This window comes from Colobus angolensis, unplaced genomic scaffold (genome assembly GCF_000951035.1).
Source record: "Colobus angolensis palliatus isolate OR3802 unplaced genomic scaffold, Cang.pa_1.0 Scaffold113, whole genome shotgun sequence".
NCBI lineage: Eukaryota > Metazoa > Chordata > Mammalia > Primates > Cercopithecidae > Colobus > Colobus angolensis.
In genome coordinates, this window is record NW_012112364.1 from 806,757 (window position 1) to 823,270 (window position 16,514).

Consider the following 16,514-nt stretch of genomic DNA (forward strand, 5'->3'; position numbering starts at 1 on the left):
ATAATTAACTACAAAAATATACTACACACAAAAAATTTTGCCAGTGTGGTGGCACATGCTTGTAGTCCCAGCTACTCAGGAGGCTGATGTGGGAGGATCACTTGATCTCAAAAGTTTGAGGCCAGCCTGGGCAACATAGCAAGATCCTATCACTAAAAAAAAAAAAAAAAAAAAAGAATAGTATATACCAGCAGTTGACCTAAAAATTTTACTTTGTCCTATGAAAATATTCAAATAAGTATGCAAAACTATATGTACAAGGATATTCAAACTATTTGCTAACAAAGAAAAAAACAGAAAACTTAGATATTTACTGATAAAAGATTGGTTAAATAAATCATGACATATCCACATACGCGGAAGATTAGGCAGTCATTAAAAATGAAGACAAATGAATTTTTGGCACAGGACAGACATTCAGTATATAAAGCTGGTACAAAAGAATATGTGTAGAATAATCTTAATTTCAAAATTATTTACATATATATTACATAGAAAAACATTTGGAGAGGGCTGGGTATGGTGGCTCATGCCTGTAATCCCAGTACTTTGGGAGACTGAGGTGAGAGGATCACCTGAGGCCAGGAGTTTGAGACCAGCCTGGGCAACACAGCAAGACCTGGTCTCTAAAAAAAAAAAATAATAATAATAAAAAAATTTGGAGGGATGTTATCAAAACAGTAAGATGAGTTTTAAGGTGATTTTTTTTTTCTGTTTGCATTGCTGCATTTTCTATTTTTTCTACAATGAACATGTATTATTTCTGTGAAGAGGTTAAAAAAAAGAAAACATTTATCAACCATATTCTGAGACTTTACTATGTGTAAAATACTGTGCAAGGTGCGGTGGGTAGCAACATAGGAAGATGATCATCCCTGACTTGAATATGATGTATCAATAACAAAGTTAAGAAAAAGAGAGGTGTAAACAAATATAGTCCAAAAACAGAACTATAAATCTAATCACGAATTTTTGAAGCTGGATAATTATATAGAGTCTATAATAAAATGTTATAATGACAATATTATAATACTACCATACACTATTTATATAATCTTCAAATATTAACATTCTGTTTACAAGAACGTTTTATTTCATGTTGATTTTTATCAAAGTAAAGCATGCACATCGTTTAAAAAGACAAATATTATTTAAAAGATTTAAAATACAATAGTCTTCTACATTATCCTGCCCTTACCCACCAAAGAAAACTATTTCAACTTTTTTTCATCTGTTTCTCGTTATTTACTTCCATATTCTTAATACTATGCTTTCAAACTATTTCACCACCTCTTCATCTTCAAATATACATCTGCTTATTTTTGTATAACTCATTTTTAAATAAACTCTGATTGAGATCTTTAAAAGATGTCTTTTCAGTTAACTCAGCAGCCTGACATTTTCTGATCTTTCTTGGGAAGGCCCACTGCTATGGATCAATGAAGAACTGAAGCGCTTGCCTATCTACCGACATGCTGACTCCCTCAATCACAAGTTTTGCAGCCCAGTCTTATGGAATCACAAACAGGTAAGTCCATCTGATGACCACATATGCTGCTTCTTCCAGCTCTTTAGAATAACGATATGGCCTGCTGAAATGATCTGGGGACTTTGTCTCTTACAGTAGTTCAATCAAAATTTATCCTAATTCCAAACTGAGATCCATTTTCACCCTTATAGATTTAAGTAAAAAAATTAAAGGGTATAAATATTCCAAATATGCCTCTTCCTTTCCCATAAATTAGTGTGGTACTTTTAAAACAAAAACAGATAAATCATACCTAGATCCACCTATGTGCCCTCCTTCTGTCAAAAGAAATGGTTAAAAATAATTGGAAAAAAACTTTTTGGGGCAGTTCCCCAACTATGAACAAAATATGTATCAGTTACAAATAAACTAGAATGTGTTTTCCCATAAAAACTATGTTAAAATGTTTGCCTAGCTTTCTGGACCAGACTACAGAAGCTTATTTGAGTCAGAATCCAGCTGAAATGCTATACATCTGCAGAAGGTATTCAGTAAAGATTCTTGCAGAGACCCTGAAGGCATATTCTAGGTGCTTTCAAGAGCTTGAAGTTTGACAGTGACTCTTCTTTAGTTTCGATTCTACTTAAAATTGTCTCTAGCACTGTTATTAATTTTACCTGGCATGCTTAAGGATGCCTTCTGGTTTACGAGTACAATCAAAGAGAAAAGAAGGTATGTGTATGAGAAAGACTGCCTGCGGTAAAACAAATTTACCAAGGATGAAAGACCATAAAAGAGGAGTAGAGACTGGGTGGAAGGGCGCTCAGTCAGCTGGTCTACCTTGTTCCCATTGGTAAAGGGGGCTTAGCTGCTGTCCACAGTCAAAGTGGTGCGGAGTGACCCATTCCCATGGTTTGGATCTACCCAAGTTAGGTACCTGCAATTGGTTTAACAACAACTAATGTTGACATAGAGCTTTAAGTATACCAAGTACTATACCATATAAACATGATAACATAGTTATTACCACCAGTTTGCAGATGTGGAAAGTGATATTCAGAGACATCGACTAACTTGCCCAAAGTAACACTGCTAACGATCAGGGAGAAGGGCAATGAGGAAGAGGAACAAAGCAAACAAAACCCAACCTCTGTTTTTAAGGCTAGGTATCATCTGATCTTTCTATTAGACTATCTCCTCCACAAATATCTGCACAGCAAATCCTGGAGAAATTGTTTATCATTAAAAGGCAAAAATTAAAATAAATGGGGGAAAAAAGGCCTAACAGAGTGCCACTACTGCATTTATTCAAAGAGAACTGGGGAACAGGCTGATACTGGAGAGGCGGAAGGAATGAAGGAGGACTGATCACTATTTTGTCCTAAGAATGTTGAGCATTCGCTACTTCCCACCCAAAATTCTCCTGCATAAGCTCCCTCTACAGAGCTTTACTTTCAAAGAAGAAAACAACAATTTCTAGCAATCAAGTATCCCCACCTTAAAACAGTATCACTACCTTCAAAATTAAGGGGAAAAAGTCAGCAACTACCCCATTACTGTAGCCTCTGTTGTTTCCTCGAGAAATCTCATTAATGAATTATTGGGTAAGGAAATTATAAATCCAGTTTCTATTCTACATTATCACAGAGGCAAAATACTTAAATTATCAAAGATTATGAAACATCAACATGCATGAAACAAGACAGTTTTTAATGAGATGATGAAAGAAGTGTAAACTGTAATTAAAATACAGGAAAAGCAAATAGGAGAATATATAAGTACTAAGTACATACAGAACTTGAACCATTAAAAAATTATTCAGACATAAACTTAGTTCTTGGTATGCTAGTTTTTATACTTGGTTCTTTTTAATATCTTGAAGGTTTCTTTGTAAAACCAATTAATTATATTAGAATCCCAAGTTCCATGGAGACCCAAGAGAGCTGAGTCATTAAGCAGACGGTTTTCTGGGCACAGGAACAAACCACAATCAATTTTCAATGATCCATGTGTGTATTATCTCCAGCCAATTTTCCATCCTAGCACAGCTTCCTCAGGCCTGCCTGTTCACTCCATTAGCCAGCTGGTACATGCTTAAGGAATGTCAACTGATCATAATAGCAGCTTAAATAAAACCCAAGTGGGAATGCAAATCTGGTACAAAATCATCTTAAAATCCAAAGTCAAATAAACTAGTTTTGAGTTATCTGGGTCTGTTTCTTTTTAATCACTTTAATCAACTGAGGGTTAACTGTTCCAGTATACAGAAGGGGTAGCAAGAAATTGAAGGCAACTGAAATAAAGCACCAGAAATTGAGAGGAAAATTAAACCATAAAGTAGGAAAACGGGAATTTTAAAGGAATAAAATCAGAGAAGCTAAATCTCAAATAACTGCTCAGAAATGATGGAGTCAGTCAGAGGGAGCTACAGGCCTCTTCCTGCGATGGTGAAGGAAAGCTAGGAACACAAGGCTGAACGTTGGAAGCTTTCCTCATTTGTGTCTCTCTCAGTCTTTAAAAAGTCACCTTTAATCAGCTAACTGCATAGTACAGTATCTGTCACATGATGGACAGAAAAACAGGTTCAAAAAAGGCAATACACTGTTTAATAGGACTACTCTCTTCTTGAGTGTGTTCAAACAAGCATGACTTGGTGACAAGAATATAGACTTCTTAGAAAATTGGCAGAAATGAGTACAGCATCATTTGCTGCTGTTGACTGGGAAGTTATCTAAAAGGCCCAACACATTATCAGTGCTGAAGGCAAACATGTTTATACTTGTGGAGTCATCCACATACATGTAAAAGAAACCTTACGATGCCAATCTAAATTTCTTCCCATAATGGAGTAATAAAGCTTAGAGAGAAAAATGGAACTATCTACTTGATCTTCGGTAAAGCTTTGATGTCAGATCGTTGATAAAAAAAGACATGGACAGATGATCAGATCACTCTGAACATCTGCAAACAACTGCTTATGGGTTCATACTGCCAGTAGTAACTAGTGGTTTAGTAGTCATAGGGATCTGTAGAAACCACAGGACAAAGTTTGGGTTCTTTATGACTTAGTATTTTGACTACAGACACAGGCAAAAATTTAGAAATATCCTTATTTAATTTCAGTAAAATATTAAATTGGGGTCATGTATAAGCTCTAAAGAAAGGTAAAAAAAAAAAATCAAATTGTAAAAAGCATTTTTAAACACAAGGTAAAACTCAATAGGAACACTGAGGTCATTTGGGAAAGGAAAGAATTTTTCAGACATAAACTAGAGGCACAATAAATTAATCTGTACATTTTGTTAAATTTGGCTAATCTATATTACACACTTGCTAAATACAAGGTACTGTGATTTATACGGTGAGCAAGGCTCTTCCCTGAAGAGGCTATTAGGGACTGCATATAAAATAAAGAGCCATATATGTACTTTAAAAACAAATATTGGATTATCTAGGAGAATGTGAGGAAGGAGTTCCAATATTCATTTCTAAAATAACAAACAGTCATGAGAAAAGGTGAAGTTTTAAGAAGAACTTATGCTGGCAAAAGACTGGAAAGTGATGGAGGAACGTGAGTTTGAAAGGAAGATTAATGAGATCCTTTGTTGATTTCATGCCCACATGAACTAAAGATAGAAGAAAGTGGTATTTTAAGCAATGGTGGAAAAATAAGACAAAAATACTGCAGATTGCTTTTTGCAATGATGATAATAATTACCTCACAGGGTTGTTATGAGGATAAAATGAAATATTTGATTTGGATCCAAGTGTTCTGTGTTTTATAAGAAGCAGAAGAACTATGATAGCTATGTTTTACTTGACTACACTCCTAAAGGTCTCAGAACTTGTCTTTTTCAACCTAGTTTTCTCAATACCTGGCACATGGTAGGTACTAAGTTAAGATCTGGGGAATAAATGGGTTCTGGGTATGTGTGGGACATGATACAAATGCAAGGATTTAAAAATAAAAACACTCCATCTGTAGACAGAATTGATGATGGGTGAGATGGAAGAAGAGGAAAGACAAAGGAGGTGAAAAGAAGATAAAAGAGAAAAAGATAGTATGTCACTGGTCAAATAAATGTAATGAAAAAAATGAAGAGCTTCAGGCTCTTGAGGGAGCAATCCCCTATAGTGGCCAAATGAACAGGAGCACAACAGCAACACGTATCCTTAGTGTCATCAAACGTTAGGGCACACTGGGAAACCACAGACACTGGCCAAGGACACAGAATGAGGCACAGCTGGAATCTTTCCTGTCAGGATTGAGGACTTTGATCCTTTAGGGCTGCCTGAAAATCTCAGCGAAGTTTCAGATCTAGAAAACACTTTTCCCTTTAGTGAGCTACTGATCAGTGATAAATGGCCTTTGTTTAGCTTCCAATATTATTCTTTTGCTTCAGTATATTATAACTGGGCAAAATCCCACTTCACTCACACATGTTAACATCTTCTGAACTCCATTTCTTAGTAGAGATCCTAATTGTGTTTTGAGATGACAGTGCCTAATGTTGGAGTGGAGGGTGCCAGTACAGAGAGGGTGAGATGTCACAGGAGGGCTACTAGCCTGTCTCTGCAAGGCTTTGCCACACAGATGCCCTGTGGGATCACCACATCTAAGGCCTTGGCTCTGACAGTCCGGAGGCCTAACATGGCTTAGACACTCCCACCAACTGCAACACTACATTTGCTGTTACATGCATGGGGTTATGCCCGGGTTATGCCCTCTGTCCAAATCACTCTCCACTCACAACCTTTACACCAGACACTCAGGTCTGACATTACCCTCTCCACCAAGTCTTTCCCAATCTCCCTGTTTGCTCCACGTCAATAGATGTAACTGCTCCTTTCTTATAGGCCCATTTTTTGAAATGGCTGAAAGTCAGCTAAGTATCAAACAACAGAATTAACTTATTGCACACACTGATTATTCTGTTAATGTCGGTAATATTTGGATTAATGTGGAAAGGCATAAATATTCTGCATATATTCCATGAAGCTTATTTTCTTGCACTGATCTTAATAAAGTCCCTAATTACATTGTTATAATCAAGATTTTCACATAAATTAAAAGTGGTTTCATTCCTTGCAAATTATAGGAAAAAGAGCCTTGCAAATACTTTGACTTTGGGCTTATATAGAAACACTGGATGTGTAGGAATTAATACAGAAGTTTAGCATATGGCCCAATTGCTATCAAGCAAACGCTAAGATAGAATTGTGAATTTAGGAATTCAGTATTTCACACGAGATGTGAGAGTATGGTCCCAGGCATTTGTATTGAAAATGCAGTGCCCCATTTTTTGTAAGCATAAGAGTATACAGTCGGCCCTCTGTATCTGTGGATTCAACCAAACATGGATTGAAAGTTTTTTTTTAAAGACGCAAAAAAAAAAACAATATAATGAAAATAACACAAATAAAAACCAATACAGAATAAAAGCTATTTACATAGAATTTACATTGTACTAGGTAATACAAGATTATACCTAGTACAATGTAATATTAGTAATAATAGATTACTTAGGTTACAGGCAATCTAGAGATGATTTAAAGTATAGAGAAAGAGGCATGTAGGTTATATGCAAATATTATGCCATTTTATAGCAGCGACTTGAGCATCTATGGGTTTTGGTATCCATGGGGGTCCTGGAAGCAATCCCCCAGGGATACTGAGGGAAGATTATATGTTCTATAAACCATAATAGTCTAAAAGTATTAAAAAACAAAATATAAAATAATAAAATGATCTATGAATCAGTGTCAAATTTCTTGTATGTTCCACATAGACCTACACATATACAAACATAAGAGTAATATGATTTAAGATTGCAAAATGTTACTCAGTTTCCAAGTGCAACTGTTTCAAGTACTGTATTAAGTCATGAGTATTTTCAGAACCATGAAATGAAATACCATGACAAGCAGGAAAATGGAAGCTTAGCACTAGCGGGAAACAATATTTTCTTAGTGAAGGATCTATTGCATTCATGCCAAGATGAAGGATTTGACAAGTTAATGTCTTTTCTCTTTTTAACTTTTCTGTAGCTCAAAACCTTTCCATACTCTAAAGTAGTGTCCACTGGAAAGTCAACATTGGTACAATCTTCACATATTTAAACACAGTTTCCTTTCATTCAAGGATACAGGTCAAAACATGAGGAGGGTGTTTCCTGGGTTATGAATTGCATTGAGCACTGGATCTCCACTGACAGAGGCATCCATGCATTTGTGATATATAGGGCTGCTCTCCTCATCCAGGGTCCAGGCAATTCTCCTTTGAATACAGTTCTAATATGCATTTAACATGCACCACTGGGACATGATGAAAAATTATAATGGTAACAGTACTTATGTACCATTTACCTTACAGCTAATCCTCACAACTTATGTCGCTCCCATTTCACAGCTAAGGAAATAAGGAGAAAATAAGGTAAAGTCAAGAAACTTACCTAAGGCCGCAGTAGCCAATAAATGATAGGGCCTGGGATGTGAACCCAGGCAATCTGATTCTGGCCCCAGGATCTTAACCCTTACACTACAGCTCTATTACAAGCATGATCCTAGTCCTCAAGAAGCTCAGTCTAGTGAGAGGGGCAAGTAGAGCAGCAATATTTAATGGTGCTTATCATGACAAGAACGGCTCTGGCAAAGACAAAACTCAAGTCCCCTCACCTAGACATAAACATTCTCAAATCTGCAACTACCCATTTATAGATGGCCACTGAGAGTGGATTACTATTACAGACAGATCACTTCTTTGGTTAAAATGTGGGTTAATTCTTAACATTTAGCTCCTAGGGAAAACTTATTTTTCAGTTCATAAGACACCTACTTCACTATAGGGTCTACTGACTTCATTTTCAAAGCAGCACGTATTTTTACAAATATTTATTCTTAAATCCTGATACAGAAAATACAGTGACTCTTTTTCAATTCATATTATAAAACCTGAGTAAATGTGCCACGGTAAATTTTTATATGAGCTATGAAGAAAAGCATCTCTTACTGAAAATAACTTTGTGGGGTGGTGGTGATAGGGTTAATTAGGAAATAGTAAACTCTGAATAGAAAAGCCCATGGACAATACAATAACAGGAAGAGCAGATCTGTTGATAGGTCAAATGTTAGGTTTAAAAATATTACAGTCTACGCTCTTCTGAAATATTAGTTGGGGGAAAAATCCACACAGAGAACATAAGGTCAAATAATTCTTGAGTTCTTTTACTCAGTAAAATGTATTTTGTTATCTCTTTAAGATAACAGATGCTCTCGAGAACAAAACTGATGAAAACAAAACTGCAAAAGAAAAAGGGATTTAAAGTCTAGAAAGATGGGTGTGGAAGAGAGCCAATATCCAGCAAAGAAAAGCTAATATGGCAGCTGCTTGAATTTAGTAAAGGATAGGAAAAATGGCAGAAGACCAAAAAGTAGAAATAAAAAATAAAATTCAGACTCTCACCAAACAGCTGTTCAAAATGTAGACAGGAAAACTATCACAGAAGCTGTACAAAAAACATTACAATACAAGCCTCTAAAGTTTGCCTCTACAGTTTTTTTTTTAAACGAGGGAGAATTTTGGTAGGTGTACTATTCTTTGATAAACACACCACATACCAGAAAAACCACCTCACCAAAAGCGTGGTCTGTAAATCACTCTCTTAATCCTAAGAGCTTTATTTTATACAAATCATCTGCAGTTCTCTGTAGACTGTCCTAAACAATACCTCAAGTTCTTGGATCTCAGCCCTGAGGATGGCCTATTCAGCAGAAAGTCTGGTCAGCCTGCTGAAGCTATTTTCTTCAGCGTGTCAGGGCTGCAGTAATCTGCTAGAAAACAAGCTGTCCACCCCTTGTAGATTTCAGTTTCTGATTCATCAAATGATTATAAATTATACTCAGAGTTAAGAGCAAGGAATAGAAAAAAAAAAAACATGAAAGCAAGTTCTAGAATGTGTAGGATTTTGGCATCTCATCACTTCATGCTCTTTAAAGTGTTTTCATTTAAAAACACACTTAGCAATTTGTCTCTTGAAAATGCTATTTCAAGATAAAATAATTTACCTGTCGTCATCTGAATAAAGTCATTTTTAATCCCAGGAAGAAAACATAGGTATACTTCTAATTCTTAGAAATCCAGCAATACACAATGAGATGGGAAGAAGAGAAAGCCTGCACTCCACAGCCAACATCACAGGTTCAGTGACAGCCCTGCGGCCGCTAAGTGCAAGGCAGAGTCCTGCCTTGGAGGCAAGAGGTGATGAAGAGCCAGTGAAATAGAGGGTGTAGCCCACTCTAGAGTGATCATGCCTTCCGCCTGCTGTGGGGACTGCCAGAGCAGGCCTCATCTTGATCACCAGGCATTTTCTGTCTTTCACACTCTAGGCATCAAACATGGCTTTGAGGGATATGGTAGTTTCCTCCACATACTGGCAGGGAGAGGTTTTGAAAAAATAGTACATATATACATAGACAGTATTTTCTACATCAATAATTAACTACAAAAATATACTACACACAAAAAATTTTGCCAGTGTGGTGGCACATGCTTGTAGTCCCAGCTACTCAGGAGGCTGATGTGGGAGGATCACTTGATCTCAAAAGTTTGAGGCCAGCCTGGGCAACATAGCAAGATCCTATCTCTAAAAAAAAAAAAAAAAAAATTTAATGTATTAAAACCCACCGGTAAATTCTTAACTCTTTAAACCCTGCACCGTCAAGTTTCAAGTTGTTTTTCTGGTGCCAATTTATACAGCAATGAAATTAAGTAGGACAAGGTAATTTTAAACCCCATTTTACAATTTAAAAAACTTAGTTAACATATATACATGTGTTTTGGGGGAAAACTCTATATTTATATAAAGGAGTAATTAATAGAGTTAAGCGATTAAACATACACATAAACCTAACTTTGAGAGCAGCATCCCTTTAAGGAAAATGTTTACAAAAGTTCAAAGTGATAAACTTAGATGGTCCACTGAACAAGTCGACCAAAACTGCACAACTGTGCAAATAAGGTTTTATATTGACATTCAAAGATCCCAGAGATTCTTCCTTCTTAGCTGGCCAAAGTTGTAGAGCTCTGGTACAATGCAAACACATTCTTACAGATGCTGAATTCGACAGCACAGGAGGAACCACTAGAAAGGCTGCAGAGATTAACTGAAAGGAAGGAAGAGCTCATGGAGACTAATCTCTATAGGAGAAAAACCCAAGGCATGGAAAATTCCATTACGATTAATCTAACCTTTACCTTTATATCATACCACTTATCTTACCAACAACACATCAGCTGCCAAAAGAAAGAAACCACAGAGAGTAATATAATCGATGATTCTGGCATCAGAAACCAGCTGCAAGACAACCAAAACCCAGCAAACCACACTTTATCATTCAGAGACTTATAAATTATATGTGATGATATAACGAACAAGGGAAACGTGAAAGCATGTTCTAGTGCCAATGTTTAACTATGCACTGTTTTATAAAATACCAAAAACTTAAAACACAATATTTTCTTGTCCCTGAATTAAAACTATACTTTAAGTAGCCGTATATATTAGGACCATCTCATCCACTGAAACATAAACAATCCTTAGGGAATGGAACAGCAGCTGCAGTTTAATTGGATGGAGCAATGCTAACAAAGAGTTTAGAACTAAGTTAAAAATAGAATAGGTACCCAATTGAGACTGCAGGGGAAAATTCTGAGAGACAGATCATGCTGATTATCCAAACAGCATAATTTGGCTTCCTCCCAAAGTCTAATACACTCTTAACGCTTACCAAAAAAGGGGCACTGCATTTTCAGTACAAATGCTTGGGACCATACTTTCACATCTCATTTGAAATATTAGACCCCTAAATTTACAGTTCTCTCTTACTGTTTGCTTGATAGAAATTGGGACATATACTATATTAATTCCTATATGCCCAGTGTTTTTAGAAAAGTTTCAAGGATCTTTTTGCTATAATTTTCATTTTAATCACCTGAACCAAAATGTTCAGGTAAAGATCCATTAAATACAATCTATATTACTAAAAAATATAAGGGAAAAGTTTCTCAAATGTTAGAGGCCATCTGGTTTAACTTTGTCATATAAAGCCAAGGAAATTATGGTTTAGAGAAGTTAACAACTTGCCTAACACTAAATAATACCTGGTTTTTGAAAATTTAACTCAAAATTACCTGTATTTATTTTTTTCAGCCACCCTAGGGAGAAATGATGAGACAGATTACAATTATAATATTTTAGCCCAGGATCATTACCTTTAGAGGACAACACTGTAAGTGCCAACACTAACACTATCCAGTGCTATGTGATATGTCTATGATTATTGTGATCTGCAACACACAAGCTTCAGAGCAGAATTTCTTACCTGAAAAATCCACACTGAATAGACTTACTCAGTAACTGTTCTATCTTTATATAATCCCTAAAACACCTCTCAATGCTTTTAGAAGACTGATTATGCAGTTCTTCCTTTATAATTTTAAATCTAGGACACCATCAAGTAACCTTAAGAGAATAAGAAAGCAGCCACAATACAGCAGTGAGAAAATGAGTCCTAGTTCTGCACCTACTAGCTCTGTGATCCTGTGATATTCAAGGTCACAGAGCTCTGTGATTAAAATGAAGATATTTCTACTAACCTTTCAATATTCTTAGGTGGATTAAATACAATTTATATATATATAAAATATATATTTAATATAATTTATATATATAGTTACTTTGTAACTGTAAAGCACTGAACAAATCTAAGTTATTTTAAGAATTTTTTTAAATAATCATTTTACAGTTATAATTTCAATAGTAATCACAGATATACTATTCATAGTTATGTATATTAACTAAAATATCATGTGCACAGCAACTTACAGAATAATATATATTACCTCACCAAGGCTGAGACAAACCCTTAAAGTTCCTGTTTCCCTTTTATTGGTTAAGCCACCAAGGCTCAGGGAGACTGCCTTATCTGAGGTCAACCAGTAAGGGACATAGCTGACTCCACCCCAGAGCTTTCTAACTTCATATCCAGAGTTCTGTCAAATAACACATACCCTTATTTCATTCAATCCGTGAATAACAGTTTCTATATTTTGAGGATGATCAAGTGCTGCTTTGGCACAATATAGATGAAAAAGTTAAAATGAACATATTTAAAGATAATGCTAATAAGGTTTAATAATATGAAAAATGGTATTTTCACAAACCAAGTATTACCAGTAAACCTTTATTTGGGTTCTTAACAAGTTACTCTCTCATTCATTTGATTCTTTTCATGTTTAAAATTTACAAAGAACAGTTCCATTTCCAACATGTTTCAGCTAGGCCAACAATTTTGTCTCTTAAACTGAACTCCTTGGAGCATATGCTCTGGCAAAGCTGTTATCTTCATGTGAGTCCAAGGCAGGGAACATCAATGACGTCATGCCCATTAAAAGATGAGTTTGGTCAGGAGTGGTGGTTCGTGACTAATCCCAGCACTCTGAGAGGCCAAGGCAGGTGGATAGCTTGAGCTCAGGAGTTCAAGACCAGGCTGGGCAACATGGCAAAACCCCATCTCTACAAAAAATACAAAAATTAGCCAGGCTTGGTGGCTTCCACCTATGGTCCCAGCTACTCAGGACGCTGAGGTAGGAGGATTGCTTGAGCCCAGGAGGTCAAGGCTGCAGTGAGTCAAGGTCACCCCACTGCACTCCAGCCTGGGTGACAGAGTGAGACCATGTGTCAAAAAAAAGCAGAGTCTATGGAGTCAGGCCATCCTGGGTTCCTATCTAATTACTAGTCACATAACCTTAGGCTGGTTACCTAACTTCCCCAGGTCTCGGTTGTTTTCTATAAAGGGGAAAAGACACTATCTGCCTTGAAGGAGGATTAAACTGGTTTTCCTACCTGGTGAGGCAAATCAGTCTTCTTACTTTACAGTCACAGTTACGTGTCTGTTAGACTGTCTGCTTTTGGCCAGGAATAAGCCTAGTTGGCTTCCTCATGTTCTGGCTTGTTCTGATCTTTCATTGCTCTCCAATGGGGACCAACTTATTAGAACAAGCAAATAGGAAGGGAATCCTCTGCTTGCTTGCTACAAGTCTGGGCAGAAGACAGTGACACACCTGTAAGCTAACACTTTCAAAGACAGACATTTTCAGCACAACAGTTCCTAATCATAAACCCCTAGAATCCTTTATGTTTTCCAACCATTTAAGGACAAAGTGCAATCTCTGCCATATAAACACACTAATCATAAGTTTCTAATCATAAGCCCCTAGAATCCCTAATATTTTCCATCCATTTAAGGACAAACTGCAATTTTCCCCATGTAAACAAACCAATAAACAAAAAGCAGAAATAAAACTGTAGTATCAAATCTAGGCGGCTTCAATTACAAAGTCTGATAAATAATATAAATCCAACTCATTTACTTTGACAAGAACATGATGATGGTACTCTTTTACTCCTCATCTTCAGGGAATGAAGTGATAAATGAAGCTTATATTAATTTTACATTACCAATTTTATATTAATCACTTTTGGAAACAGCAGCAACAAAAACCCCTTGGTTAAGTATTCTAAGCACCAGGACTTATGTTTAAGTATGCAGAGCAAAGAAGCAACTCAGGATCTGAAATAATGTTAGATGAGGGATCGCAATGTTGGGTGATCCTTCACTTGAAACCAGAGTTCCAGTGAAAATTTATGCTTAGATCCCATGTAATTTGTTAACAGTTGTACACAAATGCTCATGGGGACCCAAGGGAAAAGGCCAAGACTCTGTTCAATTCATTGTGGAGCTAACAAGATAAAAATGGCACAACAGATATCAAATTATTGAATGCTTTAAGTCTTTGTTTTGTCCTCCAAGTGCTTCAGGTCACCTAAATAAAGACTGGGATTTCTGGTAATTTTTCACCGAAGTGAGGGCAAGTCCATCTCACAAAGTAAGGGCAAAATAAAACTTAAGCAATCCCACATCCTTTCACCCCATTAGATTTTTTTGAAATATTATCGGTCTGGGAATTCCCCAAATCTGAAACCACGCAGTAGGTATATGGGTAGAACAGGTGCTCACAAAACCAATATTGTCAGCCTTGCGGGGGTCAGTTCTCACTTAATGTGAGATGCATTGCAGCCAAATTTGGCCTTGCAGATACAAAGCTCTGCCTTCTTACAAGTGTATAATAACATGCCCAATTCTTAGCTCAGGTGACCCCTCTGGAGTCGTCTACCTGGCAATATCTATCAGATCTGCTTGGTTCCTACTGCATAGGCTACTCCTCTGGCACTCAATCTTTGCCTGCTCTGGTCACCCTTTGCCTAAATGAACCTCTAGATCTGACTCCTCCTGGACAGGCCCAGTCTCTTGTCATCTACATGTGACAGACTATGGAGCTGAAGACACACAACCACAAATTTGTCGTTGTCAATTCGAAGCTTATAGAATAGTTATTTCCCTTTTCAAATTCAAGTTCAGCTCTTGGGGTATTTAATGAAAAAACAATACAGAGTCAATCATTTCATAAACATTTTTTGAACACCTGCTGCGAGCCAGGCATTGTTCCTGGGGTTGTGGATACATCAGTGAACATTCAAACAAAAATCTCTGCTCTCATGGAGCTTATGTTACAGTGTGTGTGTTTGAGAAGTAGAGGGAAAGGCAATATATAATAAATACAATAAATAGGTAAATTATATATCTCATATATTGGAAGGTAAGTGCTATAGAAAAAAATACTACAAGGTAGGAGTGCTGGGGGGCGGGAGGGGCCCTGCAATTTTAATGAGGTAAAAGAGTTAGAAGAAATGACACCTATCCTTCAGGAATGCAGTACTACACAGCTCTTTGGTCTAGTCAGATTGCAAACTCTGTGAAGGCAGGCATGAAATGAGATTCATCTTTGCACTCCTGGTACCGGGAAGACAAATGGACCTTAAATAGCTGCTGGAAAAACAAACGCGCGCCTTCTGTTATTTTTCCACAGCAATGCTATTTGTAGTAAATGGCATAGATTTACGAGACAGCTGGTTAGGAAATGAGTGTACTATTTGGAATTGAAAAGACAGCATACCTTGGAATCAAATCCTTTAAATTCCGCTTCACGGTACTCAAAACAACAATCCTAAAACTTTTTCTCTACTAGAGTTCTGTGGGGACAAGATCCCAAGGAGAATCCATATCACTTTCCCATACTGCTGTTGCAAAGTAAAAATGTCCATCAATCAACTTCAAGTGGGAGATACTCTACCTTTTTAGACCAATAGAGAGGCAAGATAATGGATGAAGCATGGGATCAGGGTGGTGAAGATAGTAATGTTAGAGGCTCTTGAGGACAAAGAGAAGACAAAAATGAAACAGAATATAAAGCATAACCACCTTTATCAAGGCTCTCTATGATGCTTACCCATGCCTCCCCCCAGCTCCTCCTCCCATTGAAGCTACAGGATAGGCATGGTTCCTTGTCTCACTCAAGAATTTTTTGTCTTCTTGAAGCTTGTTACTGTGGTGGCTTTCTGAATTGCAAGTGTCAGCGGATAAGTATACAAAAAAATGTCATTATAAATCATCAGTCCTTCTTCCTGTTGTGGCACTCATACTCTGACACTGCTATGTAATCATGCGTATATTCATTCACTTTCTGAATAAACATCAATGAAAGCCTACTGTGTGCCCAGTTTTAAGTGCCTGGGGTTCAGAAGCAAACAAGAACAAAGCCCTTGTCACCAAGGAGACATTTTTCCAGTGGAATTAGACAATAAATATATAAATATATAATATAATGTCAGTTGACAATGAGTACTATGAAGGAATCTAGCAAGGTATGGGAATAGAGAGTGATGGAGGCTTGTATGTGGATGTGCCTGCCACTTTAGAGAAGGCGGATGGGTAAGCAGCCGCTAAGATGGTGCCAAGGATCCCCACCTCCTAGTATTCAGACCCTCATGTACTCCCCTCCTCTTAAGTGTGGGCTGGACTTACCGACTCATGTCTAACCAACAGAATAGAGCAGAGGCAATGGGATGCCACTTCTGAGAGCAGGGCA

The 16,514-nt window shown here is 37.0% G+C and overlaps 1 protein-coding gene across 2 annotated transcripts in view; it reads right to left on the reverse strand.

The window, feature by feature from the left end:
• LOC105523540 overlaps positions 1 to 16,514 on the reverse strand; it is a 46,665-nt gene that overhangs the window by 19,369 nt on the left and 10,782 nt on the right. The gene's annotated exons all lie outside the window — the stretch shown is intronic.